Source organism: Corylus avellana, chromosome 11 (genome assembly GCF_965113065.1).
Source record: "Corylus avellana chromosome 11, dhCorAvel1.hap1.2, whole genome shotgun sequence".
In the NCBI taxonomy this organism is placed as follows: domain Eukaryota; kingdom Viridiplantae; phylum Streptophyta; class Magnoliopsida; order Fagales; family Betulaceae; genus Corylus; species Corylus avellana.
Genome location: NC_142500.1, coordinates 3,018,138 through 3,029,749, shown reverse-complemented (window position 1 = coordinate 3,029,749; position 11,612 = coordinate 3,018,138). Strand labels below are relative to the sequence as shown.

Genomic DNA, 11,612 nt, shown 5'->3' with positions numbered 1-11,612 from the left:
CACTCAAGGTCAAAAAACGTATGGAGACTAAATGGTGTTTAATGACCAAACGGTCACAAAAATAATTTCTAGAAAATCAAGGATATTAAATAAATAATAAAAGAGTTTGAAAAGAAAGTAATTGCTTGTAACACATATATTACAACACAAAGTGGATTTGGTTTTTCACTCAAAATAATTGTTGATTGATAATTTTAGGGTTTTAATTAGATTAAGTAGCATTGGAAATGCTTGCTTTGTATTACGAGGTCTTTGTCCTTTGCCTTTTACTTTCGTTATGGTTTTCTTCGAGTTTGTTCTCTTACAATTATCAGCTACTTTGATTTCTTTCTTAACTTCTTTTATTTTATTTTATTTATTTTTTATTTTTTTATTTTCTGACAAGTAGACTTAAAACTGGTGGATTGATTGTGAAAAGAGAAGATGTGGGCAGCTTGTGCTTGTGATGCGTGCTGGACGGTGGTGTTGAGGATTAGCCAGCGGCTTGCAAAAATTGTGTACTATGGTCTCTTTGCACTTTCTCTGATTGTTTCTGGGATTCTCTGTGAGGTTGCCGCACCTCTAATGGAAAAGCTCCCTTGTAAGCCCTCTGCAAATATTTAAGGGTGTTTGCTTTTTCTTGTTTACTCTTTTCATTTTTGGGGGTTGTTACGAGTAATTTGTATGCTTTATATTCTTCAAGGCGAATCTGTTATAGTGATAGTAAAGATATACATGATATGGAAAGACTTCACTGTTGTGTGAAAACAAATGCAACCATCACTTTTGTTGTGTGATGTTTATGAATTGTTCTTTTGTTCTTGCAGCTAGTAGACATAATATATGACACCTCTATGGGCATGTGGGGCTGCAAAAATGAAACTGTTTATGGCCAAGACACAGAATAAGTTGAATAACTAAGGCCGTCGGTTCTGTAGGTGTCCGCTTGGCAGGTGAATATTAATGACCTCAATTAATTTATTAAAGCAATGTTATTGTAATGCGTAGTTGGTGTTTAACAGGACCACTCAAGGAGCTTCGTGTGGGTTGAGGAATATAATGCGGAAGAGGTACAACCAATAGCAGCAGTTTTAGAACAACCCCTCAGGAGGAGTATCTGTAAAGACAGCATATCAAGGAGATCATGCAATCAACAATAAAGATCCCAAACATCATGCAATCAATTGATTGCATGATGATTCTCAATCCCAAGCATCGTGGCCCAGTGATTGTGCAATTCATTGCACAATCACCAGCTCACCAAATCTCCTAGATATTGTACAGAGTTGCCTTGTACAAAGCAACGGTCATATGATTCTCCCTTATTATCATTTCCTTTGATACTTTCCTTTGCTGTATAGGGATACATTCATTGTAATTTACCTTACTAAGAACCATTGTACAACTATATAAAGGAATATACATTCATGCTTGGATCATTCATTCCAAGCAGTTTTTCATATCCTTTGTATTCTTTGCAGTATCCTGATCTAAGTGGGCGGTGAAGGTGTTGGCTCGCTGCTGCAGTTGCACTTTTGTTGTGGAATTGTTGTTTTTTATTGAACTTGATGCAATAATAATAACAAGTAGTTGGCTATACTACTTATAATGATTGTTGGAAATTGTCTCTACTTCTGTTTGATGCACTGTACTGCCACTAATTGTTTAGATAAATTGCATGGATGCACTCTTTTTCTTTCTTTTTTTATAAAAAAATTAATATGAAATGCAGTTGTTTCATTTGTAGTATGAAATATTTCATATTTTGGCTACCATAGGATAATCAATTTTGGCACAATATTTCATTGCATGGAGTGCAATATTTGGTCGTGCAGCATTAGTATTGAAAATTCCAAGTCAACAATATTAGACCACTGCAAGCGTTTCAAAACAATCCAAACTCTGAACTGGAATACTAAGACAGCAAAAAGCAACCAGCTAAAGACCAGTAAATTACTTCACTCAAGCAAAGTGCCAAGGCATGTGAATTGAAATGAATTTCTCAAATGGAGAGCAAGAATTCGGAATGCAACTTCAAACAGCAATTTCATACTGAAAATAAGTGTTAAATTACCTACTAACAGCAAATTTTTTTTTTTTCTCCTTCAAGTAGTGCCGCCATTCCTTCTTCCTCCTCCTACTTTGCCTCGCTTGATCTGCCCCCTCTAGCTGTTTTCCACCCCGTGTACTGTCGTTCTTGATTCTACGGTGGTTCTGAACTCTGGATTTTTTCAAGCCAAATCTGTTAACCTTTCCTCCTCAGCTCTGACGTGTCACACCAGAGTCTTCCCTAACCTCCCAGCTTTCTGTTGATGCCATCATTGCCTTGTTCCAGCCACCATGCGCCACTATGTGTCCTCCAAGTTGCTGCTAGATGCTCTCCCGCCTGCCTCCATTCGCCCTGTCCTCCGTTCAATCTGTTGCTCAGTGGGCTTTTTTATAGTTTTCTTTATTTTCCATGTATTTTTATTTTCCTTGTGATTTTCAACTCTTTTTTTTATTTTGCTGCTTCTTTGTTTTGTGCGTTGCTGTTTCCTAACTTTTTGGCGATTTGATCTGACAGTGAAGACTTTTGAAATCAAAATTGCGTTGGTTCCTCTCTTTCTTGTAGTCCCTACATCGAACTACTATATTGCATTTTCGACTTCAGTCTCTTTCCAGTAATTGTTGCTAGTTCTAAGTGGAGGTTCAAATAGGTTTGCCTTAATCGATCTATGCCTTAATCGATCTATGCCTCTTTTGCTTCTATAACGCCTTGAGTAGCCAATTAAGAGGATCAGGTCACCTATTTGACCAATTTCCTTCATTTTGTAACTATTTTTGTACTGTTTTAGTTTGTTTTGGGTTTGTTCATAGGAACCCACCACCTTTTCATTTAAAGAATCATCCACTTCTTCTTCCTTTCGGATAAGGAATGGGAATAATCATTCCCTGTAATTAAAAATGAAGCTACCTTGCGATTGGAACTAAAGATTGAAATTTGTTCCTTGTTGATGGGATTCTAAATCCCTTGATTTAGATAAATACAAAATCAACATTTACTTCGAAGGATTTATATCCTTAACAATGAAAGCATCTGAGCATATATATATATGAGCCTCAAGTTGAAGCATTGGTGACTGTCTATTGCTTTCTAATATACGGTGACAATCGTTGTGAATTTGAATGATCAGTTAGGAAAGCACTACACTGTTGACTATACCAAATGATCACTTTGGCAACTCTTTTGGGCTTTAAAACAAAGATGGCTAAATGATCCAAATTAAATGGTCCTAAAAGAGAGACATCAAAGCCTAGCCTCTATAAATGATGAATGAATGCATTTCATTCATTACTAGAAACAATGAAGGATAGAAAAACTAAATTGTCCACAAGAAATTTATACAAAAAAAAGCTCTATAGTATTTGAGGAAATTAGATATTTAAATGAAAAAGAGAGGGACAGAAGAATATGGTAGTATGTTGAATAAACAACCATAACAACAAGAATGAATAGATTAACGAAACTTGCAAAATGGAAATAATGTTCATAAGAGAAAAAAAAAATAAATTGTCTTTTTTCTCGATCAGTTTACATATATGGAGGCTTCGGGATGACCCAACAGCCTAGATCGCAAAGACCATCTGCCATGTCAAAAAGGGGTGTGATGCTATGATCTTCTAAGCAGTAAAATCCAATGTCATAATCTTCGCGGTCTAGCGTATACCCATCACTAGTTTCATAAATTTCAGGCCAGTATTTCACATCATCGTGAGTAAAGTAAATAGAATTAGGATTTAACTCCGGGAAGTCTTGGGCCGAGACAGAAAATGAGTGTTTCATACATAGAAACAAGACACGATCACCAAGGCACTCCACACGTTCCATTGTTTGCTGTTGAAAATCAATCTTGAAAACATCAAATCTATGTGTCTTTGAAGGGGGGCGAGTAGGCGGACCTAAATACCGGACAACCAGAAGAATATCTCCCAAGGATTCCACCAAGTACTCGAATTTTCGAGTAGGCGGATCAGATTCATAATTAGTATGATCAAGACGATGAATCATCTTAGGACAAGAAGCTTGTTGGAGATCCCAACCTTCAAATGTTCCTCCGTCGAACCTTTGGGCATAGAACAATTTGCGCTTGTTGGAATACACTAGTAATTGCGTATAACTGTCTCGATATTCCAAGTCCAAGCAGGCATCACTCCACGACTTGTCTCCGGGTCTACAGAATGCAATATCCCTATTTGGACCATATACAACCATCACGGTGCAATCGGGGGACATGGGGTTTGATGACCAAACAATGTCAGATATGAAATCATCGTAGCTTATTTCTATTCATAACTCGTTCTCTATACAGTCTCTTCTCCAACACTCTATGATTACGTCCATTTGAGGTATTGTACTCGTAGGCGGAAGCCTAACAACTGGAGGAGGAGTAGCCTGATAGACCTTACCAATTTTTTCAGTGAAGGGATTCATAAGACAATATCACCGTTAAAAGCATTGGTAACGACAATCCAGCTTGGTGAAGATGATCCCAGAATCTCATCAAATGCTACATCCTTTGGATATTCAAGGGTTACAATCTTCTGGCCCCCAACCGCCAACTTATTCGATTGTTGAGGCCAAAACCAAGGAGAAAACATCAAACATGGGGACGATGAGATACCATCTTCATCTTCATCTTCATGAGTACTATTATGACTGAAACATCGCAGTGAACCCAAGGGCCATTGAGAGTATGATAACACACGATTACTGGCCGTACATCTACCAACAAGGGTTTGTCTAGGGATGGAGGAGGAAAGTTTGTGCACAAGTAGTAGACCCTTCAAAGGGTTCCAAGGATTATCACTACCATAACAGAAAAGCCTTTGCAAGCAACGACCACAAGAAGGAAATAGTTTCACCATTCTTGTTTCGCGATCCAGACGCGCAGGCAAAACCCTGTTGATGGAGATTTGTGAGAGCGATTTGAAGAAACAAAGAAATAAGAAAGGCCTAAATGCTATATAAATTCTTAGGAAAAAAAAAAACACCTACTCTTATCAAAACCCATTTCCATAAAACCAATAATAGTTGTTTGACATGAAAGTACAAGGACAAACAATGATATTGGACTCCCTAAACACTATTAACAGCAGCTTCTTTATACATAATTTCATTTTGTAAATGTATGAAAAACTCCTAAAAAAAATCACGTGGGCAACACTTTTCATTCTCTTAACATTATTTTAATTTTTTTTTTTTTTTTTATTTCCTCTCTCTTTTCCCTTGCATTTATTTAAAATAATATTTAAATAGTTTTCCTTTCTTCTCTCTTTACTTTAACATTAATTTAAAAAATATTTAAATGGTTTAAGGAAAGGATAAGGAAAGTTATTTTAAGGTTTATTTGAATAATGAAGTAAAAAGTAATTTAATTCCCTATATTTAATGAAAATCTAAGAAAAGATGTCCTAATGCTCTAAAGATTTTAATCTTTTAAGGTATCGATTTGGGGAAATTATCATTTCCTCCATGAACTACCACGTGATGACTATTTTCCCCATCAACTACCAACTTTACACTACGACTCCATCAAACTATCAATTCATTACCAAAATCTCCCTTCCGTTAGTTAAGGCCGGTAAGTCGGACCATCAACCATATAGTTCATGAGGGGAAATGATAATTTTCCCTATCGATTTTTAGAAGTACAAAGCATTTTGGGGTTTGCTTGCTAGAAAATCATTGTGATAGGTGTACCGATAGAGGGATTAAAAAAAAAAAAGGACAAAGATGTCGAAAGGGTATTTCATAATGAACCCATAGAAGCATTATATATATATACCATAGAAACATTACATGCCCATAGAAGGATCTCGATGGAGAATGCTTCATTAATGAAATACAAAGCGTTTGTTTCTGGGGCCGTGATTCTGAGAACGCCGGCTTGCACGCCAGGCTATTTTCTTTTTTTCTTTTTCTTTTTTTAATATTAAAAAAAAAAATTGCCACCGTGCCACTTCACCCTTGTTTCTGTGTACATGCCACTGGACTCTTGTGCATGCCCTACATCTATGATTATTTTTAACGGGGTTCAGTATGATTTGTAGGTGAAAAATAGCCAGGAAATATCTTCCTCAAAAGAGACAAAAATTCAAAGACATTAACCGTTGAACAAAGCACATGTAAAGAGAACGTACAAGAAAATGAACAAAGCAAAGGAAATGATTCTATACCGTGCAACGTGGAGTTGGAGAAGAATAAAACGACTCCCTGGTAATAGAAGAGATGAGGGCAACCGAAACTTTGCAAGAGAGAGAAGCGATGTAGAGAGAAAATTATATCAAAGCCAGAGGAAAATGAATTAAAGAGAGGCTAGGGTTTGGTGTACGTCTTACACATTTTTTGTTTTAGAATTTAATGCTAGGGGGTTGGGACTTAGGGTTTTGAAATTAATTAGGCTTTGACTAAGTAAAATATCCTACTCTACTCATAAGATGAAGGGCCCGTTTAGGAGTGCGATTTTAATAAGTGCGTTTTTAAAATCGCACAGGCGTTTGGTAAAACATACTAAAAAGTACTTTTTTTATCAATTAAGTGTTTGGATAATATTAGCATATAATTGCGGTTTCATGACCAAATTACCAATAAGGATGAACAAGACAGAGAGGATGAAGAAGAAAAAAAAAAAAAAAAAAAAAGAGAGAAAAGAAGGGTTTTAATATATTTTAGGTGAGTATTCTTGGTATTTTTTTCATTCTCGTTCTAAAAAAGGTAACTATTGCACCAAATATTTTTTTAATAGAAATCGTGATTTTGTTTTAAATTCGCATTTTTTTCAAATAAGCACCCTCTAATCAACTTATGGAAATCGCAAATTTTTTTGATTTTAAAATTTGCGTTTTTAAAATTGCAATCCCAAACACCCTAAAGTTGCGATTTGGTTTAAAATCGCAGATTATTTTTTTAAAAACGCACCCGAAGTAATTAAGCGGCTAATTAATCTTTGAAAGTTTTTATATATATATATACTGTAGACTAACGTTTTGAAATTTTTTAAAAAATGGAATTGTGCTTGTGACGTGTGTTACGGAAGTAACCTAGTGATAAAGTAGACATTATATTTAATATGAATTAGATTTCATTTAAGATTAATTTAGATTAGTTTTGTTATCAGTATTTTTATATTAGAGATAAACATGCGTCTATTTGTATTTCAATTATCTAATTATTTATTTTAGGGTTAGTATTGCATTAGTTATCTTTGTTTGAGTTTATCTCCAAGTGAGTTTAGGAGTTCTCTCTACTCCAAGTCTAAGTATTTAAAGGAGATAAAATATATATATATATATATATATATATATAGAAAATTAATCCTAAACCTTATGCTTGAAAAATGGTTTTTAGGTTTCTTTAAAATCTAAAACGTATAGATTCTCTTAAAATCTAAGGTTTAAGTTTCATCATAACCTAAATTTCAACGTGTGGCAGCTAGCATGAATATTGAGTTTGGAAAAATTGTTACTACTTAAACCAGTACTCAGGTGGTACAAATCAAGGTTCAAGGTTTTTAATGATATAAATTTTAAGCCATTGATATATGCATGTATTGGAAAGAACATGAGAATAGAAAGATTAATTTTTAACTTTTTCATGTACGCATTTTAGGTAGCCGAATGGATGGAGACTGGAGTATATATGGGAGATTAATATTTTGTGCTTAATTAGTGGACTTTCAAATAAAGGCCTTCCAAAATAGGTAACTACAATTAATAATTTCTTATTTGATTTAGTATAAATATGGGTATATATATGGCAACATGCATGGCTATATTGATAGGTAACTACAATTAATGATTTCTCATTTTATTGTCTTAAATTTATGTACTTTGTGAGTAATATTATCCTATTTATGATTTAGAGCATGTTTGAAATTGCGGTAAAAAATAGAGCTTTTAAATATAGTGTATATAGTGACTTGAAGTGGTGACTGTCTATTGCTTTCTAATAATATACCATGCCAACCGTTGTGAATTTGAATGACACTACACTTTGGCAAGACTCTTTTGGGCTTTAGCCTTTAACACAAAGATGGCTAAATGATACAAATTAACGGGTCCCAAAAGAGATACAGCAAAACCTAGTCTCTATAGATGATGAATGAATGCATTTCATTAATTACTAGAAACAATGAAGGATAGAAAAACTTAATAGTCCACAAGAAATTTATATAGAAAAAGCTCCATGGTATTTAAGGAAGAAATTGAATATTTAAATGAAAAGGAGATGGAAATTAGAACATGGTAGTATGTTGAATGAACAACCATAACAATATAAATGAATAGGTTAATGAAGCTAGCATAATGGAAATAATGTTGGTGGAAATGGGCCAGGCTCCAATTACAAGAAACTAAAGAACACGACCAAAGTGGACCCGAATAGGTTGTCGATGATTTTACAAATGAAAGCTCACCTTTTTATATACTAATAAAATGGCCCATAACAAATCTAACAGACTTTCCTCCCAACTGAGCCCAAATGCCAGCTCATTTGTTAGACCTGTTTTATACATAGAAAGACTTCCGAGACTCTAATTCTCATAGACAAATTTGTGGCCTTTTGATCCCAACAATATGGCTTCCAAGAGGCGTACGCTAGCTTCTCAAGGTCATACAATGAGACAAAAATTGAAAGCTAACACTTTTTTCTGCCATATGTCATATTTGACCATCGTGGATACATTTTTTGCAGCGTTCCAAAGCTTTCAGAATTGAAAATCAAAATCAAAATCCGAAAATACAAATTGTTGAGGCAAAATCACTGGAGTTAGCTTTATCTGACTTTTTTTTATTTTTTAGACGCCCCGGCAATGTAATAAAGTGGCCGACTCTTTGGTGGAATATGTGAAGAGTAACAAAACGAATATTTCGGACAGAGATTTAAATCTTAAGTTGTATTCCAAGTGATGTGATACAACTTAAGATCTAAATCACTGTCAGAAATATCCGTTTTGTTACTCTTCACATATTCCACCAATGAGTCGGCCACTTTATTACATTGCCGGGGCGTCCAAAAAATAAAAAAAGTCAGATAAAGCTAACTTCAGTGATTTTGTCTCAACCTCTTATATTTCCGGACTTTGACTTTAATTTTTAATTCTGAAAGTTTTGGAACGCCGCAAAAAATGTACACAGGTTAGTCAAATATGACATGAGAGGCTTGCCATCTTTCAAATTTAACTTTGGACTTGCGTGCTGCCAAAAATAAAAAATAAAAAAAGAAAAAGAAAAAACCAAGTACATATCTTAGATTATGAAGAAAGAGGGAATAAATGCAAAAAATAATGATCAGCTCAAAGAAATCAGTCGAACTTGCAACTGACAGAAGAAATATCAGATACGGGAAATATATATATAAATCATTCCACTAATTCTATCTATGTTCAAATGAACATTTTCAATTCCATATCTAGAAAACAAAGCCTTATATCATGAAATGAAGCAAAACATAAAAATCTCATATTTCTTTCAACAGTTGTAAAAATATTGACATTCAATAAGCAATAAATCTCCTTCCATTTTCATGGGTCATTAAAATTCATTTTCACATCATGAGAAATTCACTGAACTCAAATCACGACAAAAAACAAAAAACAAAAAAAAGACAGATCTCAAACAAAAGGATAGAGAAAGCCAACAAAGCCAAGTAGTAATCAACGAATCAATCAGGCGTCCTAGTTCTCATCAAAAATCTTGTCATCGTTCTGTGCGGCGAGGAATCCCAGAAGGAGGCTTGAAAAATTAGAGCTGGGATTTAGGGGTACGCAGATTTGTGGGGTTTGGGGGAGGAGGAGGAGGGTCGATTGAGACAAAGGAGAGAGCCTACCGGTCTCTATTAATAATTTATGGCTTCCTCACTCTCCCTTCTCTGTTTTTCAAGCCTCTTGTTTCAATTTCAATTTTTATTTTAATTTCTGTGTCTGAAACTATTCTCAGTGCTAGATCTAGGTTTGATTGTGCTTGTATTTTAATTTTTAAGTCTTAAACCAGAGCTTGATCTAAATAATAAAATTAAAGATTATACCTGGTGGAGTGGAAGTCTAGGGGTGGGCACGGGTCGGGGCGGGTATCGGCCTTCTCCTCAACCGCCCCGCACACTGCGGGTTTTGGAAATTCCAAAACGTCACCCGAACAAATTGAACATTATCCGCGCGGGTTCAGGGATTGCGGGGCGGGGAAGATCGTCTGCGGGTTGGGTTCTTTTCTTCCATTTTCGTCTGGTTTCTTCTCCATTTTCGTCTCCTCTGCAGATTTCTTTTTCTCCTACACAAAAACAACCCAACATCAGAAACTATAAACAATGGAAAAGAAAATTTATTTGTTTGAACAAACAAAACCCATAATCATATTTGAGAGACCTCTTGGATCCCATTCATAAAAGAGGTCTAGAGAGAGAGAAAAAAACCTGGATCGTGGTCTGTGGAGGTGGGAGCGGCGCAGCAGCCCGTGGTCTGAGGAGGTGGAGCGGCAGCGCAGACGAGAGAGAGAAGCAGACGAGAGACGGAGGGACTAACGAGAGAGAGAGAACAGACGAGAGAGACAGAGCAAGAGAGACGAGAGAGAGCGAGCAAGAGAGGGACTGAGGGAGAGACGGCGGCGGCAGAAAAAAAACAAATGATGAGGTTTAAGGGACCTAGGGTTTTTTCTTTTTATACTTATGTGGGTAAGATCGGGGCGGGGCGGGGCGGGTACCCGCCCGAAACAATTTCCTATTCCTGAAACCCGACCCGCCCCGCATGGATTAAAAACAATCTACCCAAACCCGCAAAAATACACATAAAATCCAAGTAGTGCGGGTCGGGTCTGCGGGTTTGGCGGATTTTTGCCCACCCGTGGAAGTATGGCCTCTCTTCTCAAGCCTTTTTTTTTTTTTTTTTTGCCGATAACCTTCTCTAATGACATACTGTTGCAAGTTGCAACAGTGGAATAGGATCCTTTTCAATCTAAAATGGACCGGAGAGAATCCTATTCCTGCAACAATAGTCTCAAAGAACTGGCTAATCTTCTGAATATGTGTTAATACTAATAAAATAAAATTAATAAATAAATCTATTTGATTAAATAAAATTAATACGAGCATATCCAGCAGTAAGAAGTATTTTACCTAGTCAAAAAGTACAATTCTCTATTTTAACTACTCATTTTTTAATATCAACTCTAATAGATTCTTTATTTTATTAAATATTATTTTTTAATATTTAATAAAATTGATTTATGCAGCATACCTGTGTGTTATTTTTATTTTTCCATTTTTAGTTTGTCAATTATATGCATGCTATTCAATTTTATTTTATTATTTTTTTTTTTGAGTTTTTAGTTATTCAAAAGACTTGAATTTGTATCATAAATTCATGAACAGAGAAGAGAGAAACGTTGAGAGAAGAGAGAAGAGAGAGAAACGTTGAGGGAGACAGAGAAGAGAGAGAAAATAATGTGTAAATAATATTATATTCAACAATCTAGTGTGCTACAGTGAATAGCAATATGAAGTTATTCACTGTAGCAGTTAAGATATAATAGTTAATACGAAGTTATTTTGTTGGAGAAAAAAAAAGAACAGAAATAGTTAAATGTAATTAATATCTCCCTTTTAG

The 11,612-nt window shown here is 35.2% G+C and overlaps 1 long non-coding RNA gene across 2 annotated transcripts; it reads right to left on the bottom strand.

The window, feature by feature from the left end:
- Positions 1-3,456: 3,456 nt before the first annotated feature.
- LOC148582993 (uncharacterized) lies at positions 3,457-10,622 on the bottom strand. Of its 2 annotated transcripts, none has more exons than XR_015909470.1 (3): positions 10,424-10,622; positions 10,043-10,281; positions 3,457-4,918 (listed from the first exon to the last, which is right to left on the bottom strand). It is a non-coding gene; the product is annotated as an uncharacterized LOC148582993 (long non-coding RNA). The 2 variants fall into 2 exon arrangements; XR_015909469.1 differs by lacking the exon at positions 3,457-4,918 and adding an exon at positions 9,171-9,213.
- Positions 10,623-11,612: the final 990 nt, after the last annotated feature.